A 20566-nucleotide genomic window follows, 5' to 3' on the forward strand; every position below is an offset into this window, starting at 1 on the left:
TGAAGGTTGCAGGTTGTATTCCAGGGACCATCCTTAAGTTGTGAAGTCTCCAAAATTCTCAGCATGCTGTTTGTGTTACAGATTTAGAAATAATAATAATAATAATAATAATCTACATTTTGTGGCAACATACTTTGCCACACATGTAAATGTACAATCAAAATCAGATATTACAAAATAAACTGATAAATATAATTTTAACAATAGAAATGAGAGCTCTACTCACAAATGTTCACAATGAATGGAGAAATAAGCATAACACAAAATGATGTTTATACGATGATAATCAGCTAAGTCCCCTATGTTATTTACATGTGTAACAACGTGGCACGGGGTGGTAGTCGTGGACGAGTCCATTAAGCAACAGTCAGTGAACACCCCAGCACCTTGCACATGGAGAGATGGGTACAGGCAGATACTCACTTCTGTCACTGGAATTCCCTCAGTCTCCAGCTCCAAAGTTCCAGGAAACACCACAAAGTCAGTTCTTTTCTAACAGCTGAACCTTACTGAATGACAAGGCATTCGTCACATCAGCAGTACAGTTCACACAGGGCAACGTCTCGTGTCCTTTCCCTGCCTTCCGGGCAGACTCTAGTACCTCTGTCATTTCTCTCTCTATGTTCTTGGCGTTCACGGCCATACCTCTAGCCAGACTCTGCCCTGTCTGCACTTTCCTTTCCTCTGCCATCCGGGCAGCATCTTTGGACAGTTCATGTCTCATCTGTACCTTCAGCATCACCAGCTCCCTATCAGCCCCTTGTCCTTCCTGGGGATGATCCTGTTGAGCTGATGCACGAATGCACTATTATCCAACCTCGGGTCCCTTACTGCTGTCCACAGCTTTACCCCCACGGCCTGTAACTGTCTCACTGTATGCGTCCTGCCCTTGAGCAGACTGCCCAGGCTATTCTAAACAGGAAGTGCCATCCTATATCTCCCTGCTCTGCTCTGTACCCCTCCCATCTACTTAACTCCTTGTTGCCTGTGCCTAAAACTAATACCATTATCTATTCTAGTCTCTATCTCTAATGTGCCCACCTCTGTTCTAACTCTGCTATTACTCTATGCAACTTCTATAACTAATCCTAAACCTATACACAAGACACGGCAAATACATGACATCACAGTACATAAACATTACATTACACATTAATAACAATGCGGTTCCGCATGTAATAGTGCGAACAGCATTCAGGAGAGAGAAGGTACATGAGGGTCCTTACACATGTACTATTACTATTTACTTATTGCAGGGTATTTATTAATTTTGTTTTAATTCAAGGTTATGTTTGTTAATGGCCACAGTGTGCACCTCACCTACACATTACACTTATATCAACATGTGTGCCAGCTCTTTTCTTTGGTTTCCCTTTAGTTTTTGTACTTTTGTACATACAGGTATATGGCTCCCCCTTTTTAGTTTACGGTGTATAGCTTTCCACGGGCAGGTGATTAAACCATTAGACCTGGGTCCTGCTTTGCCCCAATCTCTTGTGGCCTGCTGGCACACAGAGAAGTTTAACTTTAGAGATAGGACCATCCTGATTGGGTACAGATTGTTGCAGTGGGACAGCTTATACATTTTTTTGATCAAAACAGTGTCAACTAAAGTACTCTAAGCTATTTACAAGTGTTTTTCCTGTTTACTTGCTTATTTACTGTAGGGTATTTAAACATTTTGCTTTTATTCTAGGTTATGAATGAAGAAATAATCATGACACAAAATGATGTATCTATGATTAAAAGGAGATGCTTGTTTTTTTGTTATTATTATTATTATTTTAACCCCTTCCTGACATGAGACGTACTATCCCGTCCATGGGACCCGGGCCCCTATGCCCATGGACGGGATAATACGTCTACCGCGATCAGCGGCGCCCACGTGGTGAGCGCCGCTGATCCCGGCCGGGTGTCAGCTGATTATCACAGCTGACACCCGGCACAATGTGTCAGGGGCGGTCACGGACCGCCCCCGACACGTTAACCCCTTGCACACCGCGATCAAACATGATCGCGGTGTACCGGGGGTTAAAGGGAAGCATCGGCAGGGAGGGGGCTCCCTCCATGCTTCCCTGAGCCCCCCACGGCAGCGCAATGTGCAGCGCTGCTGCCGGGGGCTCCTTTCCTGCAGGCCCCCGAATCCAAGATGGCGACGGGGGCCTTCGGGGGCCTGCAAGAAGCTGGCTTCCTCAGTGCCTGCAAAGCGCAAGCATGAGGAAGCCTTCTGCAGTGCCTGTGACAGATTGCTGATCTGTCACAGTGATCTGTGATGTGACATATCAGCGATCTGTCACAGGACAGTGATGTCCCACCTGGGACAATTTAATAAAGTAAAAAAAAAAAGTAAAAAAAAGTGTTAAAATAAATTTAAAAAAAATCGCCAAATAAATTAGAAGAAAAAAAAAATATTCCCCCAAATAAATCCATTTTTTAGAAATAAAAAAAACAAACAATAAAAGTACACATATTAGGTATCGCCGCGTCCGTAACGACCCACCCTATAAAACTGTCCCATTAGTTAACCCCTTTAGCGAACCCCTTAAAAAATAAAAATAAAAAACGAAGCAAAAAATAATGATTTATTATGATACCGCCAAACAAAAAGTGTAATAACGCGCGATCAAAAAGATGCATATAAATATCCATGGTACCGCTGAAAACGTCATCTTGTCCCGCAAAAAACGAGCCGTCACACAGCATCATCCGCAAAAAATAAAAAAGTTATAGCTCGCAGAATAAAGCGATGCAAAAATAATTATTTTTTATATAAAATAGTTTTCATTGCATAAAACCGACAAAACATAAAAAAAGACCTAATTAAGGTATCTCTGTAAGTGTACTGACCCGAAGAATAAAACCACTTTATCAATTTTATCGCACGCGGAACGGTGTAAACGCCCCCCCCCAAAAGAAATTCATGAAACGCTGGTTTTTGTTCATTCTGCGTCCCAAAAATCGGAATAAAAAGCGATCAAAAAATGTCACCTGCCCGAAAATGGTACCAATAAAAATGTCAACTCGTCCCGCAAAAAATAAGACCTCACATAACTCGGTGGGTCAAAATACGGAAAAATTATAGCTCTCAATATGTGGTGATGCAAAAACTATTTTTACAATAAAAAGCGTCTTTTAGCGTGTGACAGCTGCCAAACATAAAAACCGCCATAAATAGTAAATCAAACCCCCCGTTATCACCCCCTTAGTTAGGGAAAAATAATAAAATAAAAAAATGTATTTATTTCCATTTTTCCATTAGGGTTAGGGTTAGGGTAGGGTTAGGGTTAGGGCTAGGGTTAGGGTTAGGGTTAGGGCTGAGATTAGGGTTAGGGGTGTGCTGGGGTTCGGGTTGGAGTTAGAATTGGGGGTTTCCACTGTTTGGGCACATCAGGGGCTCTCCAAATGCAACATGGTGTCTGATCTCAATACCAGCCAATTCTGAGTTGAAAAAGTAAAATGGTGCTCCTTCCCTTCCAAGCTCTGCCATGCGCCCAAACAGTGTTTTACCCCCACAAGTAGGGTATCAGCCTACTCAGGTCAAATTGCAAAACAATTTTTGGGGTCCAATTTTTCCTGTTACCCTTAGGAAAATAAAAAATTGGGGGCAAAAATATTATTTTTGTGGAAAAAAATGATTTTTTTATTTATAACGCTCGGGCGTTATAAACTTCTGTGAAGCACTTGGGGTTCAAAGTGCTCACCACACATCTAGATAAGTTCCGTGGGGGGCCTAGTGTCGAAAATGGGGTCACTTGTGGGGAGTTTCAATAGTTTAGGTACATCAGGGGCTCTCCAAACGCACATGACACCCACAGACCATTCCATCAAAGTCTGCATTCCAAAATGTCACTGCTTCCCTTCCGAGCTCCGACGTGTGTCCATACAGTAGTTTTCTCCCACATATGGGGTGTCAGCGTACTCAGGACAAATTGGACAATAACTTTTGGGGTCCAATTTCTCCTGTTACCCTTGGGAAAATAAAAAAATTGGGGACTAATCGATCATGTTTGTGGAAAAAATACGATTTTTATATTTTCATGCCCTGGCATTATAAACTTCTGTGAAGCCTTTGGGGGTTCAAAGTGCTCACCTCACATCTAGATAAGTTCCTTAGGGGGTCTAGTTTTCAAAATGGGGTCATTTGTGGGGGGTTTCCACTGTTTAGGTACATTAGGGGCTCTCCAAAGGCAACATGACACCCGCAGACCATTCCATCAAAGTCTGCATTCCAAAACGTCACTACTTCCCTTCCGAGCCCCGACGTGTGCCCATACAGAAGTTTTCTCCCACATATGGGGTATCAGCGTACTCAGGACAAATTGGACAACAACTTTTGGGGTCCAATTTCTCCTGGCACCCTTGGGAAAATAAAAAAATGGTGACTAAAAGATCATGTTTGTGGAAAAAATACGAATTTTTTATTTTCACGCCCGGGCGTTATAAACTTCTGTGAAGCACTGGGGGTCCAAAGTGCTCACCACACATCTAGATAAGTTCTTTGGGGGGTCTAGTTTACAAAATGGTGTCATTTGTGGGGGGTTTCCACTGTTTAGGTACATCAGGGGTTTTCCAATCGCGACATGGTGTCCGATCTCAATTCCAGCCAAAAACGTCAAATGGCGCTGCTTCCCTTCCGAGCTCTGCCATGCGCCCAAATAGTGGTTTACCCCCACATTTGGGGTATCAGCGTACTCAGGACAAATTGCACAATAACTTTTAGGGTCCTGTTACCCTTGGAAAAATAAGAATTGAGGGTGAAAAGATCATTTTTGTGGAAAAAATATGATTTTTTAATTGTACGGCTGTATGTTATAAACTTCTGTGAAGCCCTTGGAGGTTCAAAGTTCTCACCACACATCTAGATAAGTTCCTTAGGGGGTCTAGTTTCCAAAATGGTGTCATTTGTGGGGGGTTTCCACTGTTTTGGTACATCAGGGGTTTTCCAATCGCGACATGATGTCCGATCTCAATTCCAGCCAAAAACGTCAAATGGCGCTGCTTCCCTTCCGAGCTCTGCCATGTGCCCAAATAGTGGTTTACTCCCACATGTGGGGTATCAGCGTACTCAGGACAAATTGCACAATAACTTTTAGGGTCCTGTTACCCTTGGGAAAATAAAAATTGGGGTAAAAAGATCATTTTTGTGGAAAAAATATGATTTTTTAATTGTACCGCTGTACGTTATAAACTTCTGTAAAGCCCTTGTGGGTTCAAAGTTCTCACCACATATCTAGATAAGTTCCTTGGGGGGTCGAGTTTCCAAAATGGGGTCACTTGTAGGGGGTTTCCACTGTTTAGGTACATCAGGGACTCTCCAAACGTGACATGGCGTCCGATCTGAATTCCAGCCAATTTTGCATTGAAAAAGTCAAACGGCGCTCCTTCCATTCTGAGCTCTGCCATGCGCCGAAACAGTCGTTCCCCCCCACATATCAGATATCAGCGTACTCAGGACAAATTGCACAATAGCTTTTGCAGTCCATTTTCTCCTGTTACCCTTGGTAAAATAAAAAAAATTGAACCTGAAGTATTTTTTTTGTGAAAAAAAGTTAGATGTTCATTTTTTTTTAAATATTCAAAAAAATTCCTGTGACGCACCTAAAGGGTTAATAAACTTCTTGAATGTGGTTTTGAGCACCTTAAGGGGTGCAGTTTTTAGAATGGTGTCACTTTTGGGTATTTTCTATCATATAGACCCCTTAAAGTGACCTCAAATGTGATGTGGTCCTAAAAATAAAATGGTGTTGTAAAAATGAGAAATCGCTGGTCAACTTTTAACCCTTATAACTTCCTAACAAAAAAAAATTTTGGTTCCAAAATTGTGCTGATGTAAAGTAAACATGTGGGAAATGTTAGTTATCAAGTTTTTTGTGTGCTGTATTTCTGTGATTTAAGGGCATAAAATTCAAAGTTGGAAAATTGCGAAATTTTCAAAATTTTCACCAAATTTCTGTTTTTCTCACAAATAAACGCAAGTTATTTGAATGAAATTTTACCACTAACATGAAGTACAATATGTCACGAGAAAACAATGTCAGAATCACCAGGATCCATGGAAGCGTTCCAGAGTTATGACCTCATAAAGGTACAGTGGTCAGAATTGTAAAAATTGGCCCGGTCATGAACGTGCAAACCACCCTTGGGGGTGAAGGGGTTAATAATGATTAAGTCTAATATAAAATCATTTATTCATGTTCAAAGTTTGACAACACAAGTGGTTAGAGCATCTATCTATTTATCTATCTATCTAATTAGAAAAAATATCAGCACATGCAATCAAGTGAGTGCCCAGGCCTCCCGTATACTAATCCATATACTTGCCAAATATACAGGAATCAAAAAATGGAAAGCAGAACTCCAGGTTTAGCAAAAGATAAGGTGGACGTTATTAGGCCCACATGGCGTGGTGCAATGCTTCGGCTTCCAAAAGCCTTTTTTGCTCATTATATTGTATATAGCAATACAGTAGGGGAAAAAAGTATTTAGTCAGCCACCAATTGTGCAATTTCTCCCACTTAAAAAGATGAGAGCCTGTAATTGACACCATAGGTAGACCACAACTGTGAGAGTCAAAATGAGAAAACAAATCCAGAAAATCACCATGTCTGATTTGGCAAGACTTATTTTTCAAATTATGGTAGAAAATAAGTATTTGGTCATTAACAAAAGTTCATCTCAATATTTTATTATATATCCTTTGTTAGCAATGACATGTTGGCCTATTTCTCCATGCAGATCTCCTCTACAGCAGTGATGTCTTGGGCCTGTCACTGGGCAACGCAAACTTTCAACTCCCTGCAAATGTTTTCTATGGGGTTGAGATCTGGATACTGGTTAGGCCACTCCAGTACCTTCATATGCTTCTTACGAAGCTACTCCTTCGTTGCCCTGGCGGTGTGCTTGGGATCATTATCATGCTGAAAGACCCATCCACATTTCATCTTCAATGCCCTTGCTGACGGAAAGAGGTTTTATGCACAATCTCACAATACATGGCCCCATTCATTCTTTCATGTACAGTCGTCCTGGTCTGTTTGCAGAGAAACAGCCCCAAAGCATGATGTTTCCACCCCAATGGTTCATAGTAGGTATAGTGTTCTTTGGATGCCACTCAGCATTCTGTCTTCTCCAAACACAACGAGTTTTGTTTCTACTAAATAGTTCTACTTTGGTTTCACCAGACCATATGACATTTTCCCAATATTCTTCTGGATAATCCAAATACTCTCTTGCAAACTTCAGATAGGCCCAGACATGTACTGGCTTAAGCAGGGCGACACATCTGGCACTGTAGGATCTGAGTCCCTGGCGGCATAGTGTGTTACTGATGGTAGCCTTTGTTACGGTAGTCCCAGCTCTATGCAGGTCATTCACTAGGTCCCCTCGTGTGGTTCTGGGATTTTTGCTCACCGTTCTTGTTATCATTTTGACCCCACGGGGTAAGATCTTGCCTGGAGCCCCAGATCGAGGGAGATTATCAGTGGTCTTGTATGTCTTCCATTTTCTTATTATTGCGCTCACAGTTGATTTCATCACACCAAGCTGCTTGCCTATTGCAGATTCAGTCTTCCCAGCCTAGTGCAGAGCTACAATTTTGTTTCTGGTGTCCTTCAACACCTCTTTGGTCTTCACCATAGTGGAGTTTGGAGTGTGACTGTTTGTGGTTGTGGACAGGTGTCTTTTATACTGATAACAAGTTCAAACAGGTGCCATTAGTACAGGTAATGAGTGGAGGACAGAGGAGCCTCTTAAAGAAGAAGTTACAGGTCTGTGAGAGCCAGAAATCTTGCCTGTTTTTTTGTGACCAAATACTTATTTTTCACCATAATTTGCAAAATAAATGTTGCCAAATCAAACAAGGTGATTTTCTGGATTTGTTTTCTCATTTTGATTCTCACAGTTGTGGTTTACCTATGATGTGAATTACAGTCCTCTCTCATCTTTTTAAGTGGGAGAACTTGCATAATTGGTGGTTGATTAAATACTTTTTTCCCCACTGTATATGGGGCCCTTTATTTTGTATGAAGCAATATATGGGGCAATTTTAGTGTATGGATCAATATATGGGGCTCGTTATACTGTATGAAGCAATATATGGAGCCCATTATGCTGTAAGGAGCATTGTATGAGACCCATTATACAGTATGGAGCACTATATGGGGCCCATTACACTGTATAGAGCATTATATGGGGCCAATTATACTGTATGGAGCACTAAATGGGGCTCATTATACTGTATGGAGCACTATGTGGGGCCATAATACTGTTTGGAGCACTATGTGGTGCCAATAATCCTGTATGGAGGACTATGTGGTGTGTCTTTTATGTTACAAGGTTGTTCTTTGAGTTATATAATTGTACTTTATGTGTTTTTTTATTGACAGACTCTTTTATGGCATTTTAAACATGTGATCTGCTTTCTACATTGGTTATCTATAGATCACAGATTGGTCAGGTCAGGTATGATTTTCGTCCTTTTACATTCCTTTCTTTGTCGAAGAGTGTTTCTATTCTCCTCTTTATGGGGTGTGGTCAATCTTTAGGTTGTTCATGAATTTGAGTCCAGGTGTCCAGAAATTTCTGACTCAATCCTTAGGCATCACGACAGATATTAATGGTATAGTCAGTGCTTAGTCACTTCTGCTAAACTAGAAGCACTATTGTATCTGTAAAATGTTTGCAGTTTTATAAAGGGTTTCTCAAAAAAATAAAATCAGGCAACCCTGGAATGTCTTTTTAGCATATAGGAATGAACAACAGTCTTTAGGAGAAAACTTACATACTTGTCACCGTGACTGACAGTACAGGTTGCCTTGATGTTTAGCATTGTACTGCGGTACTTGCACCAGTTCTAAGTAGGGACACACTGAGCCCTACTTACTATAGAGACGGCTGATCCAGTGACAAACCTGTGACAGGAGGGGATCACCGTGACAATCAGCTGTGATCAGATGTGACAGTGCAGAGGTTGCTGCAGCAGGGGAGGAGACAACCTGGCTCCTAGGGTTTGAGTGCTATAGATCTTGTGACTGTGCAGCAGGGAGCAAACACTGGATCACTGGATAACCTGATCCTGCTGCTGATTCAGGTGACACTTTGTTTTGTGGGTTTATGGATGAGAGGGGAAATGATAGGAGTGGATGATCATTTGTTTTGCAATTTTAGGATGAAAACTTTAGACTTCTGGTTTAAACTTGCTCTGTTCAGGGAACTGTCCACTGCAAATCAATGTGACTGCTGAGCACAGAAAAACACCTTTTTTGGGCAAAATGTAAACTTTTCTTTGTAGGTTTTGGTTGTATGAGTAGATTTGCTTACCATAACTGTATACTATTGTTTTAAACTGCATGTTATGAAGTGAAGGATATAGAGATACAAAGCCATTGTCACAAAGCATTGTGTTGTGGTTTTGTGGGCTTCTGTATTTCATGTGTCAAAAGTCAATTCGGTAATGTGTTCTACGGCGCACTGAGGATTCTGGTGGTCAGTGTCTGCATGTCTACAATCATGAGTGGTCTCTCAACAACATCTGGATAGCCTGAAAAATAAATGTGGGGAGTTGTGCTCTATTTCAGGACCCTAAAAATGGAGGGAACAGAAATCAATCAGAATGGTGAAGTATACTTTATTCATAGATTTTTTGTGAGCATTCATTATCATTTTTTAAACAATTATCCAGTATTGTTTCAAGTATGTTTGTCTAGAATTTTACTACATGTATCAAAATCACTTTTCTTTGTTTGCCTTGCGTTTGCTGAAGTTATTTTGGCCCCAATTTTTTAAAATTCATAAAGTTGGTGCAAAATAAAAATGCTCTTAATTTTTTTTTTTTAACCGTTTTAATTCTTTAAGATGACGCATGTCAGTTTTTGACTGCACCAACATAGAAACTCCACCAAAAAACGTTTCTTCAGTCAGAGACTGGTGTGAGATGCGGCAAAAAAACAAAAAAAAATCATGAATCTTTAGAAAAGCAAAATATTGAGGAGGAATTAAAAAGAAAGGCAACTTAAAAAGTGACACAAAAACTATAGCTAATGACGTGCCATTACTAAAGCCACTAATACAGAGCAAATTGCTACAGAAGACTGGAGAAACAGCAATGACGAATCAGGGTCTAAGTCTACTGGCTATAGGGCTGAGAAAAAAACAGGAAGTCATAGGGCACAGATTAATTGTGGGGGAAGAAAGCAGTGTGCATAATGGGAGGACATAAGTACTTAGAGCATTGCTCTAAATATGAATAATACATTCAGCACTATTCAGATGCAATCTGAGAATAAACAGCTAAATCCGGTGACTCACATATGAGATGTTTTTCTGTGCCCATGTTCTTTCCCTGTGTTTTCCATCTTTTTCATCCATATTGACAATGCTGTAACATCTGTGCCAATTCGTGCCTCCTTTGTTTCTGCTTTGGCTGCTGGGCAACATCCTAACTTTGTTGCTTGTGATGCGTGACAGCGCCAGAACTGTTTTTCCTTGGGAGTTTTGTTGCTGCTTTATAGGGAACTATGGGGTTATTATGGTCTAGGGTTTGCTCATTCCTTCCTGAGTGCTCTGGACGGTGTAGTCAGCTATGTAAAGGGAACCTGTCAGCAGGATTATGCTGAGTAAACTATAGACAGTGTCAGGTTGGCGCCGCTATACAGCGTAGGCCGGGGTCACACTTGCGAGAAACTCACACGAGTCTCGTGTCTCAATACCCAGCACTGCCACCGGCACTCGGGAATAGGCTGACACGAGAGGTGGTGAGTTCTCCTTCAATAGAAGTCTTCAAACAGAGGCTGGACAGACATCTGTTTGGGATGATTAGTAAATCCTACGTTGAGCAGGCGGTTGGACCAGATGGCCCAGAGGTCCCTTCCAACTCTACCATTCTATGATTCTATGTGCGGCTGCATAGGAATACATTATAAATAAATGATACCTTGGTTGATTAAATCCGTCTTGTGGTTGTTGTTTAATCTGCATTTGTAGTTTTCAGTTAATGAGATTCTCGTGCTCTGGGGCGGTCTGTGCTTAGCTATTCATACTGATGGCTTATGACAGGTCACTGATCCCTCAGTCACCTGCTACCTATTTTACATACTGAATATGTATTGAAAAAAAAAATCACATTCAGCTGGCAGGTGCCAGTGGCATCACCTGCACTGCGGCATGAAAGCATCTATATTATGCATTAAATTATTTTATTTAGTGATATATATTTATTCTGAAAAAAAAAAATTCTGTCTCAAAATGGCACTGAGCGCCCTGCACAGTAGCATCTATAGCATAGTTGTATATCAGCGATTCGATAGCTGCTACAGGTGCCACCAGCACCATCTTGATGGAGACAATTTTTTCCTCTAGCAAAATTACGACGGCGGCGCCTATGGCTCTAGCCCATGGACAACTGTATAAGTACAGATCCCTGTACATGGTTTAAAGGGTGATGGTCCCGTTGTCCTGGGTTCTGGGAAATGGAGTAGCTTGTGCCAAGCCTGTTCGTGGTAGCCATTTTGTAGCTGCAAGGTGACTGCAAACATTACACATGTGACAAATGCCACTATTTTGAAGGATGACTTGTCGTAGCTGAAATGTATCCAGATATATACTAGGACAAACCCCATGAGATCTATGAGCCGTATGAAGAAAAAAAAAATGTGTGCATGTGCATAGAAACCATTGTATGATGATTCACAAATCAAAATCTTAAATCAAACTTGTAGTTATTTATGAAAGTGACTTTGATGACCCACATGGTTCTGCTGCTTTTGTACATAGAATTTTCTTATAAATGAAGTGTTGAAACAAATATTTACAAACCAGATGTCATGGGGACACCGCAACAGAATGGGGTCAGACGATCACAGTGTTTGGTGACACATACACCTGCGGTAGTTAGAACGGCTTCACCATCCTATTAGCAGTTCAAGCATTCATTGCTCTGGTGCTGCAGGGGGCAGCAGGGGTTAAACTGCTTAGTTGGATGCTTTGAGTTCTCTGTCTTGGACTGTATTAGCTGTTCTGAGTTTGTTTCTCTCAGAAGAACCCTCCTCCTTGCTTCTGATCTTACCAGTGATAGTTTGTAGATGAAAGAGGAAGTTCAGTGTTTGAAAAAGACGATTGGAGAGTTTTTCAGGAGATTGCTGCATGTAGTTGGTTTGTATGTTTATCCTTATCCTCTCCCATTTGATTTCTTCCTTCCTTTTCATCCTGTTTTCCAGTCTGTTGTTTTGTGAGTGTATTTGTATGACTGTAGTTTTGTTTTATCCCTGTCTGCTTACCCCTGTCTGTCTGGTTAGTGTTTGCCTGTTCACTTTGACCTCACAACTGCCTGGGTGGGGGAGGAAACAGATAAGGGTTAGATAGTATATTGGGGTCAAGACCCCGGCATCTCCACCATCCAAGGTATTTTGGGGACAGGCATAGCCTACGGCACCCCTAGTTTGAGTGATCGGTTAGGTGGCCACAGATCCTTGTCACTACATCACATCATCACTGATCATACCTTTCTGGATCCATTATGGATCCTGTGGCTGCTCTGTCAGGACAGCTACAACAACTCAGCCTGGAGGTGGCTCAGTTGCTTTGCAGCACCCATTGACTCCAGGTTTAGGGGTCTCGCCTCCCGTGCAATCTTTGGTAGAGTCCTAAATTACTTTGCCGCATAGGTTCTCTGGGGATGGGAATAAATTTGTGGCTTTCAGGGAAGCCTACAAATTTTATTTTAGGTTATGTCCTCACTCAATGGGTACCAAGGAACAATGGATGGAGATCGTAATTTCTCTTCTCCAGCGTGACCCTCAAGCCTGGGCATTTTCTCTCCTGTCTGATTCTCAGTCGCTTCAGACGATCAAGGAATTTTTTCAGGCTCTTGGTCCTGTCTATGATGACCCCGACCGTGTCTCTCTGGCTGAGCCTAAACTACGTCAGCTTCCGGAGGGTGACAAGCCAGCTGAGGAGTATTAATCAACGTTCTGTAGGTGGTTTACAGATAGTAGGTGGAATGACGTCGCGCTCCTGAGTCAGTTTTGCCAGGGGGCTCTCTGAGAGAGTAGAGGATCCCTTTGCTCTGTATGAGAACCCGGTTACCCTGAAGGTGGCTCTGTTTCTAGCTATCCATGTAGGCTGCTGTCTCAGAGAAAGACAAAAGGTGACACCTCAATTTTTGGGGAGTAATGTGTCTAATGAACCTAGGCCTGAGTTTACTGAGGTACCCATGCAACTGGGGGGAGCAACATGTTGCATCAGTCCTCCGGTGGTTTGGCACAAAAGAGGAGTTTTTTTGTGGGGATGAGTCATTTTGTGGGTACCTACCCATCCATACGTAAACAACCGCTGGAAAACTAAGAAGCCCAGGTTGCGTAGAGGTTAGCAAATGGGGTGTACATATTTCCTCCATTGGAAGGTCACAATTTCTACCTGTCAAAATCCTTTTGGGAGAAAGAAAGGTCTCTATTTCTGCATTTTTGGACAGTGGGGTGAAGTTAAATCTGGTTGATGCCCGGTTTGTACAGACCCAGGGCCTTATTCCTCATTAGTTGTCAAGAGCTATTCCAATAATTGCTATAAATTTTGCACTTTTGAGTCAGGGGTCATTTCACTCAGGTCTTTCAGGATATACAGTACGTCTTCGGGCCATGCACACTGAATACATCAATTGTTATGTGTTAGATAGGTTGCCCTCCCCAGTGGTTCTTGGCCTACCTTGGTTGACTTTACGCAATCCTTTAGTGGCCTGGCATGCACTGAAGGTAGTGAGTTGAAGCAATTACTGTCAAAATAACTGCATTAACAGTCGTTTATCCTTATTAACTGCCAGGTCTCTACTGGAGTATTTGTCTGATTACGAGGATGTGTTTTCGGAACAAGGGTGTCAAGAACTACCACCTCATCACCCTTATGATTGCTCAGTCAATTTGATTCCTGGGGCTAAGTTGCCTAAGAGCAGGTTGTATAATAGTTCTGGTCCTGAGAGGCAGGCCATGAAAATTATATTACAGAGAGCTTTTCTGAGGGACATATCAGACCCTTCTCATCTCCGGTGGCAGACAGATTTTTTTTTTGTTAAGAAAAAAGATGGGGGGCTGTGCCCCTGCTTTGGTTTCTAGGAACTAAATCAGATCACTGTTCAGGATCTATACCCTTTCTCTCTCATTCCTGATCTCTTTAATCAGATTGTTGGGGCCAAGTGGTTTTCCAAACTAGACCTTAGGTTGGCCTATAATCTCATCCGTATTAAGGAGGGAGATGAGTGGAAGACTGCTTTTAATACACCAAAGAGACACTACGAAAATCTTGTCATGCCATTTAAGTTGGCCAATGTTTCAACACCTTGTAAACAACATTTTCCATCATCTGGTAAGTAGATTTGTGGTAATTCTACCTGGATGACAAATTGATTTATTCACCGGACATTGAGTCACACCAGACAGGTCCTACAAATACTCAGTGAAAATTAATTTTACATCAAGTCAGAAACATATATGTTTACTTTTGAGGAGATTCCTTTTTTTGGGATATTTATTATCTTCCACCAGCTTTTGTATGGATCCTGCGACATTCCGGGCGGTATACAGCCTGACGTTACTCAATCATTCATTGTGAAGGTAGACCCGTTGGAGGTAGGGGTTGGGGCTGTATTGTTATAGGGTTCATTTCCAAGTAAATTGAGTCTGTGTGCATATTTCGCCAAAAAAAGTTGTCCGCCGAAAAGAATTATGACATTGGCAATAGGGAGCTCTTGCCAATAAAGTTGGCCTTTGAGGAATGGAGTCATTGTTTGGAGGGGGCAGTTCATCCAGTCATGGTCATCACTGATCACAAAAATGTATTGTATCTGGAATCTACTAAACGTCTGACACCTAGACAGGTAAGGTTGTCATTGTTTTTTACCAGTGTGACAGAGTCACTGGAAATGTAATAGAGGGGAAATATGTTTCACTACGCCTAATGGTGTCAGTGATACAAAATCCAGAGTTTTATTTCCAGTAACTGTTGCGAGGGTTAAGTTAACGTATGTTAAGGGCTTGCTTTATAGGGAGACATTCATAGAGCGGATGGGAGAGTGTCCCCCCTTATCTCCACCTACAGAAGTGGCACCACTGTGTGATGACAGGAGCTTGGTGATGTCACAGTCATGTGATCAGTCACGTGGTTGAGGAGTCACATGGTCTGGGCTTAATTGGCTGAAGGAAAGAACTCTCAGGGTTCAGTGGGTGTGCCTGGAGAAGGAGCACTCCAGGGCTGTGTTGCATGGTCTTGTGAAGCTAAACAGTGTGTGTTCTGCCAACCATGAGCGGGTGGAGCCCCACTTCCAGAAGGACTGTGTTTATTCTGCTACCATTTTGTTCTGCTTTCCTGTTTTGCCCAGAAGGCTGTATTTTCTTTACCACAGCTTGGTTTATGCTGCCTACAATAAACAAAAGGAAACTCTTAAAGACACGGTGTACCCGTGTCTACCTCCATGTGTAGCCGAGTGAGCTGCTACCACACCAGATACAAGTTTTTTGTGATTTATAGGCCGGGGAATAAGAACATTAAGGTGGATAAATTGACTCGTTGTTTTCTAGGTAATATTCGAGAACAGTTTTCCATATTATGGAAAGGAGTAATTATTGCTATAATATGTTCTGATCTGGAGAAGGAATGAACCTCTTTTTCCCTGTGAATCTCCGTCTTAGAATTTTGAGTTAACATCACAATTTGGTCCTAGCTAGACATTCTGATAGTAAAAGTCATCACAGATTTTCTTATTCCTAGTTTTTGGTGGTCTAGGATGCACCAGGATGTTCAGGATTATGTAGTTGCCTGCTTTACTTGAGCTCTTTCTAAGACCCCACATACTTGTCCGTCTGGGGCTTTTCAACCTTTGACGATTCCCTGTAGACCATTGACTCATTTGTCTGTAGATTTCATCACTGATCTACCTGGGTCAGCAGGTAGCACAGTAATATTTTGTGGATAGATTCAGAAAGATGGCTCTTTAATTGTGGTACCTGCATTACCAAATGCCAAGACTTTGGCACAAATTTTAATTAAGGAGATCATGAAATTGCATGGGATTCCCTCTGTTATTGTTTCCGACTGGGGGTTCAATTTATATCTAAATTTTGTAAAATGTTGGGGTCAGCCGATCACAGCGTCTGGTGACACATACACCTGCGGTAGTTAGCACAGCTTCACAGTCCTATTAGCAGTTCTGTCTTTTTTTGCTCTGGTACTACAGGGGTTAAACTGCTTAGTTGAACTCCTGGAATTCTATACCTTGGGTTGTATCAGCTGTTCTGAGTTTCTTACTCCTAGCAGGTATAAAACCCCTTCCCCTTGCCTCTGACCTTGCAAGTGATAGTTATCACTATCTGGTTTGGAGCTGAAGTAGAGAGTTCAGTGTTTGGAGTAGATGGTTGGAGAGTTTTTCAGGAGATTGCTGTGTGTAGTTGGTTTGTATGTTTATACTTATCCTGTCCCATTTGGTTTCATCCTTTCTATTCATCCCCTGTTTCCCACTCTGTTATTTGGTGTGTCTGTTTACCCTTGTCTGTCTGGTTGATGTTTGCCTATACACATCGCCCTCTTACCTCCCTGGGTGGGGGAGGGAACAGATAAGGTTAAGATAGGAGCATAGGAAAGTGGGAGACCCAGGCATCTCCACCATCCAAGGTAATCCGGGGGAAAGGAATAGCCTATGGTACCCCTAATTCAAGGCATCGGGTAGGTGCCCACAGTCCCTTGTCACAATGTGACACCAGACAATTCAGGGCCGATAACTACAGCTGATGTGTGGCACTAAATTACGACTTATTTTCTGATTATACAGGCAGACCTCTCGTTTGAAGTGCAATGAATGCCGCTTTTTATCGCACATGGATGACATCCGTGTGTCGTTCATGTGACACATAACGCAATGTATTGTATTCAAGAAATTACTGATTTTTAAGTGTTAAATATGTGCAAAGATAATGATAGATACTAGATAGCTAGATTAAAAGCTTGTAGACCATTCTATTAATCCAAATAAAGAAATAAATCATTCTGGGTCCTCCTATTTTTGGTAAACAGCAAAGCAGACAGCTGTGAGCTGATGTTAACAGGTGGGAAGGTCCATGGTTAGTGGCCCCTTCCCAGCCTAAAAATACCAACCATCAGCTGCCCCAGAAGTGGAGCATCACATAAGATGCTCCAATTCTGGTGCTTCTTATTGGCTCTTTCTGATTGCCCTGGTGCTTTGGCAATTTGGATAATGGTTTTTGAGTTTGCTATCAGCTGTGATGTGTCCAAAAATACAGCTGACTTCAAGCCCTGTTGCACCCCCACTGCTAAACCAGTAATAAAAAAAACGCACCCCAAAAACTATCTAACTAAATACTCCTCAACACTTTCGATGGTTCACCACTTTATTAAAAAAAAAATTTCACACAGGTCCGACGTAGCCCAGCGAATCTGACATAGTCCAGTGACTGGAAACCTTAAAAAACATACACAGAAAACACAGAGAAATAAAACAAAGACACTTTCCCTGGTTCACCACTTTATTTAAAAAAACTCCATTGTACGTCCAACATAGTCTACAGAATCTGAAGTAGTTCAAGCAAATCCAATGAAGTCCACCGAGTCCTCCGTACAAAGCCTATGAAGCCTCGTTCTGAGGTTGCATAGTCTTTGCAAACATCCACTTCCAAGTCATGCTGCACTATGCTAGACCTGACGGGTCTGAAGAGCGGTAACTTTACTTATGTGTAAGGAGATAGACCGGAACGTGGGTACCTGCATGCCGGGTCCGGAACTGAAAGGGCTCCATCCTCTGTTTCTGGGGGGAAGCCTGAGAGAGTTGGACCTTCTCCTGCTGCATGAGGGAAGCATTAGTGAGATGGAGCTTACGGCTGAAAAAAGGAGGGTGGGGAGTGAGTCGGAAAAAGCGCACGCAGCAGCAGAGAGATAAGAGCAGAAAGTGCATGCTGCAGGACAGTTTGGCGCGAATGCAGAGCAGCATGGAGAGCGGAGAGCGGCGCGCTCTGCCTCCCCTTCCCTCAGAGACTTCCGACGCTACGACAGGCCGCATAGAGAGCCCATCGCCTGCAGAGAGAGCTGTGTAATGCAGAGCAGTACAGAAATGGGTCTTGCAGATCCGTGCACGCAGAGCAGAGCCAAGTCGGATGCTACAGCATTGAGTGAGAGGAGTGCTCCGCCCAGGGAGCACCTATGCCACACAAATCCGCTACCGCCATCGCCCTTCGCCAATAGCCGGGACAAGAGAAAAGGAGAAGTACAGTGCGTTCCTTGTTACCCCCATAAAGTTAAGTGCCAGACACTCCAGGAAGGTGAGTGCTGCGCACGTGCTGTTTGAAAGGGACCGGTAGTCGTGGCCGTCAGTTACACCCTGACTGTGTTAGTTAATAGTGGCCCAGACACATGTGACCTGACTTCTCCAGGGTTTATAGTTCGAGAGCTTCTGGGCCTCACTACCAAGGACTTGTGCACACCGCGGAGCGAAGTCTCGTTCCAGCGGTTCCCCACACTGGACTCAGTACCGTGCTAGACACCTGTAAGCACGGGAAATCTACCCGTTTCCCAGAGACTTCGTTGATACATCACTCGCCGCTGTTGTCGGTGCCACCGTTGGTCTCCCATCTGCTACAGAAGAGGCGTCACGTGCCGTTGCTGTCAGTGCCACTGTTGGAACCCTGAGACACTGCACACATGAAGACTACAGTCTGATAAGTTTCACCTCTTTAATTCCGAACTATCGTTCATCCGTCACCTACCCTGCCACTCTCCCCGTTCTGCCTCATTTCCTACCATCACCCTGAAACCCACTACTGCCTGTGTGGAGTGCATTTATTGATAAATAAACCTGTTAACTCTTGATCTGCCTCCTGTCGGTGACAACATCCCACATTCCTGCGGTTTCTACATATGTCACTGCTTTTCCAAGTCACCAGGTGTTGCGTAGCACTGCGTGACATGGAAGTGGCTGTTGGCAAGACTATGGAGTATTAGAACAAGGCTCCATAAGTTTTGTATGAAGGATTTGCTGGATTTGCTTTGACTACGTCAGATTCGGTAGACTACATTGGAACTGTGTATAATTTTTTACAATTCTGTTTAGGAAAGTGGTGAATTAGGGAAAGTGTTGGGGACTGTTTAATTAACTAATGTATTTGTGTGTTTGCTTTTTATTACTGGTTTAGTAATATGGGGTGTCTGATAGACACCTCTCCATTACTAGCACCAGAGCTTGATGCCAGCCGTGTTTTTGAACACTTCACAGCTGACATCAACTCCAAGCCCATTACCCCAATTGCCAATGCACGAGGGAATCGGGAAAAGAAAAGACAAAATGTCAGAATTGTAGCAATTCATGTGATGCTTCACTTCTGAAATGGCTGCGGGCTAGTATTTTTATGCTGGAAAAAGCCCAATAACCTAAGGACTTTCCAAGCCTGATAATATATGCTCTCAGCTGTCTGTCTTACTTTTGCTGGTTACTAACAATGGGGGGATCCCACATCATGTTTTTCCTTTATTTATTAGGTTAATACATGTACTGCAAGCTACACATGCAAGGTGCAAATTAATGTATATATCTCACATATCTATTTATCTATTATCTATTTATCTATCTGTCTTTCTATCTAGCATATATTTACCCCATATCTATCTATCTATCTATCTATCTATCTATCTATCTATAGGCCCCTTTACATTTAGCGATGCACCAGCGATGCCGACAACGATACGACCCGGTCAGGATCGCTGGTGCATCGCTAAATGGTCGCTAGTGAGCTGCCACACAGGCAGATCTCACAGTGATGCAGCAGCGATACAGCGGTCGTTACTTACCTTTCACATGCAGCGATCCTGGCGTCCTCCCGTCCACGTGTCTCTTGTCGGCACCAGCAGGAAGCTTAGCAGGAAGCGCCCGACGAGAAATTGAGCTGCGCGATCTCTCGCGATCAGCGACAGACAGCGGGGGAGACGGTCGGAGGTAAGTATCACACATAGCGATATCACTAGCGATATCGCTGCTGCGTCACCAAATCGGTGATGCTTTAGCGATATTGCTAGCGATATCGCTATGTGTAAAACCCCCTTATCTGTCTATCTATCTCTCCGCATATCTTTAAGGCTGTGTACCCAGGTAAGCGTTTTTTAAGCGTTTTTACCTGCAAAAACGCTTAAAAAATGCTTACAAGAAGCATCCCATTTGTTTTAATGAATTACGCACTTTTTGTGCGTATTGATGCGTCTTTTTCCGTGAAAAAACTAATCGCGGTAAAAAACGCATCATGCTCATTAATTTCGTGGAAAAATCCGCATTTCAAGCTATATACTATGAGACTGGGGAAGCGTCAGAAAAAAACACATAAAAAACGCGCAAAATACGCGCTGAAAACGAGCGGAAAAAAACGTGCGTTTCCTGGGAAGGAGTTCGCTTTTTAGTCAGGAATATTCTGCATACGTGGGTACATAGCCTTACACATAATAATCTGTAATTTCTATTCTGTATTCTGTTCCGGTACGTGTCACACGAACGTCACACGGTTGTCACAATGACGGCACATGGATGGTACAGACG

At 42.6% G+C, this 20566-nt stretch overlaps 1 protein-coding gene across 2 annotated transcripts in view; it reads left to right on the forward strand.

The window, feature by feature from the left end:
- The first annotated feature begins 8945 nt into the window (after positions 1–8945).
- Positions 8946–20566, forward strand: part of SAR1B (secretion associated Ras related GTPase 1B) — a 192188-nt gene continuing 180567 nt past the window's right edge. The window contains exon 1 of one of the 2 annotated variants that reach the window (XM_073573754.1): positions 8946–9088. The gene's annotated coding sequence lies outside the window, so the exon portion shown is untranslated. The remainder of the gene's footprint in view (positions 9089–20566) is intronic. The other variant, XM_073573755.1, reaches the window with a different exon arrangement.

This window comes from Dendrobates tinctorius, unplaced genomic scaffold (assembly GCF_039654945.1).
Source record: "Dendrobates tinctorius isolate UK_male_01 unplaced genomic scaffold, ASM3965494v1 ptg000036l, whole genome shotgun sequence".
NCBI classification, from domain to species: domain Eukaryota; kingdom Metazoa; phylum Chordata; class Amphibia; order Anura; family Dendrobatidae; genus Dendrobates; species Dendrobates tinctorius.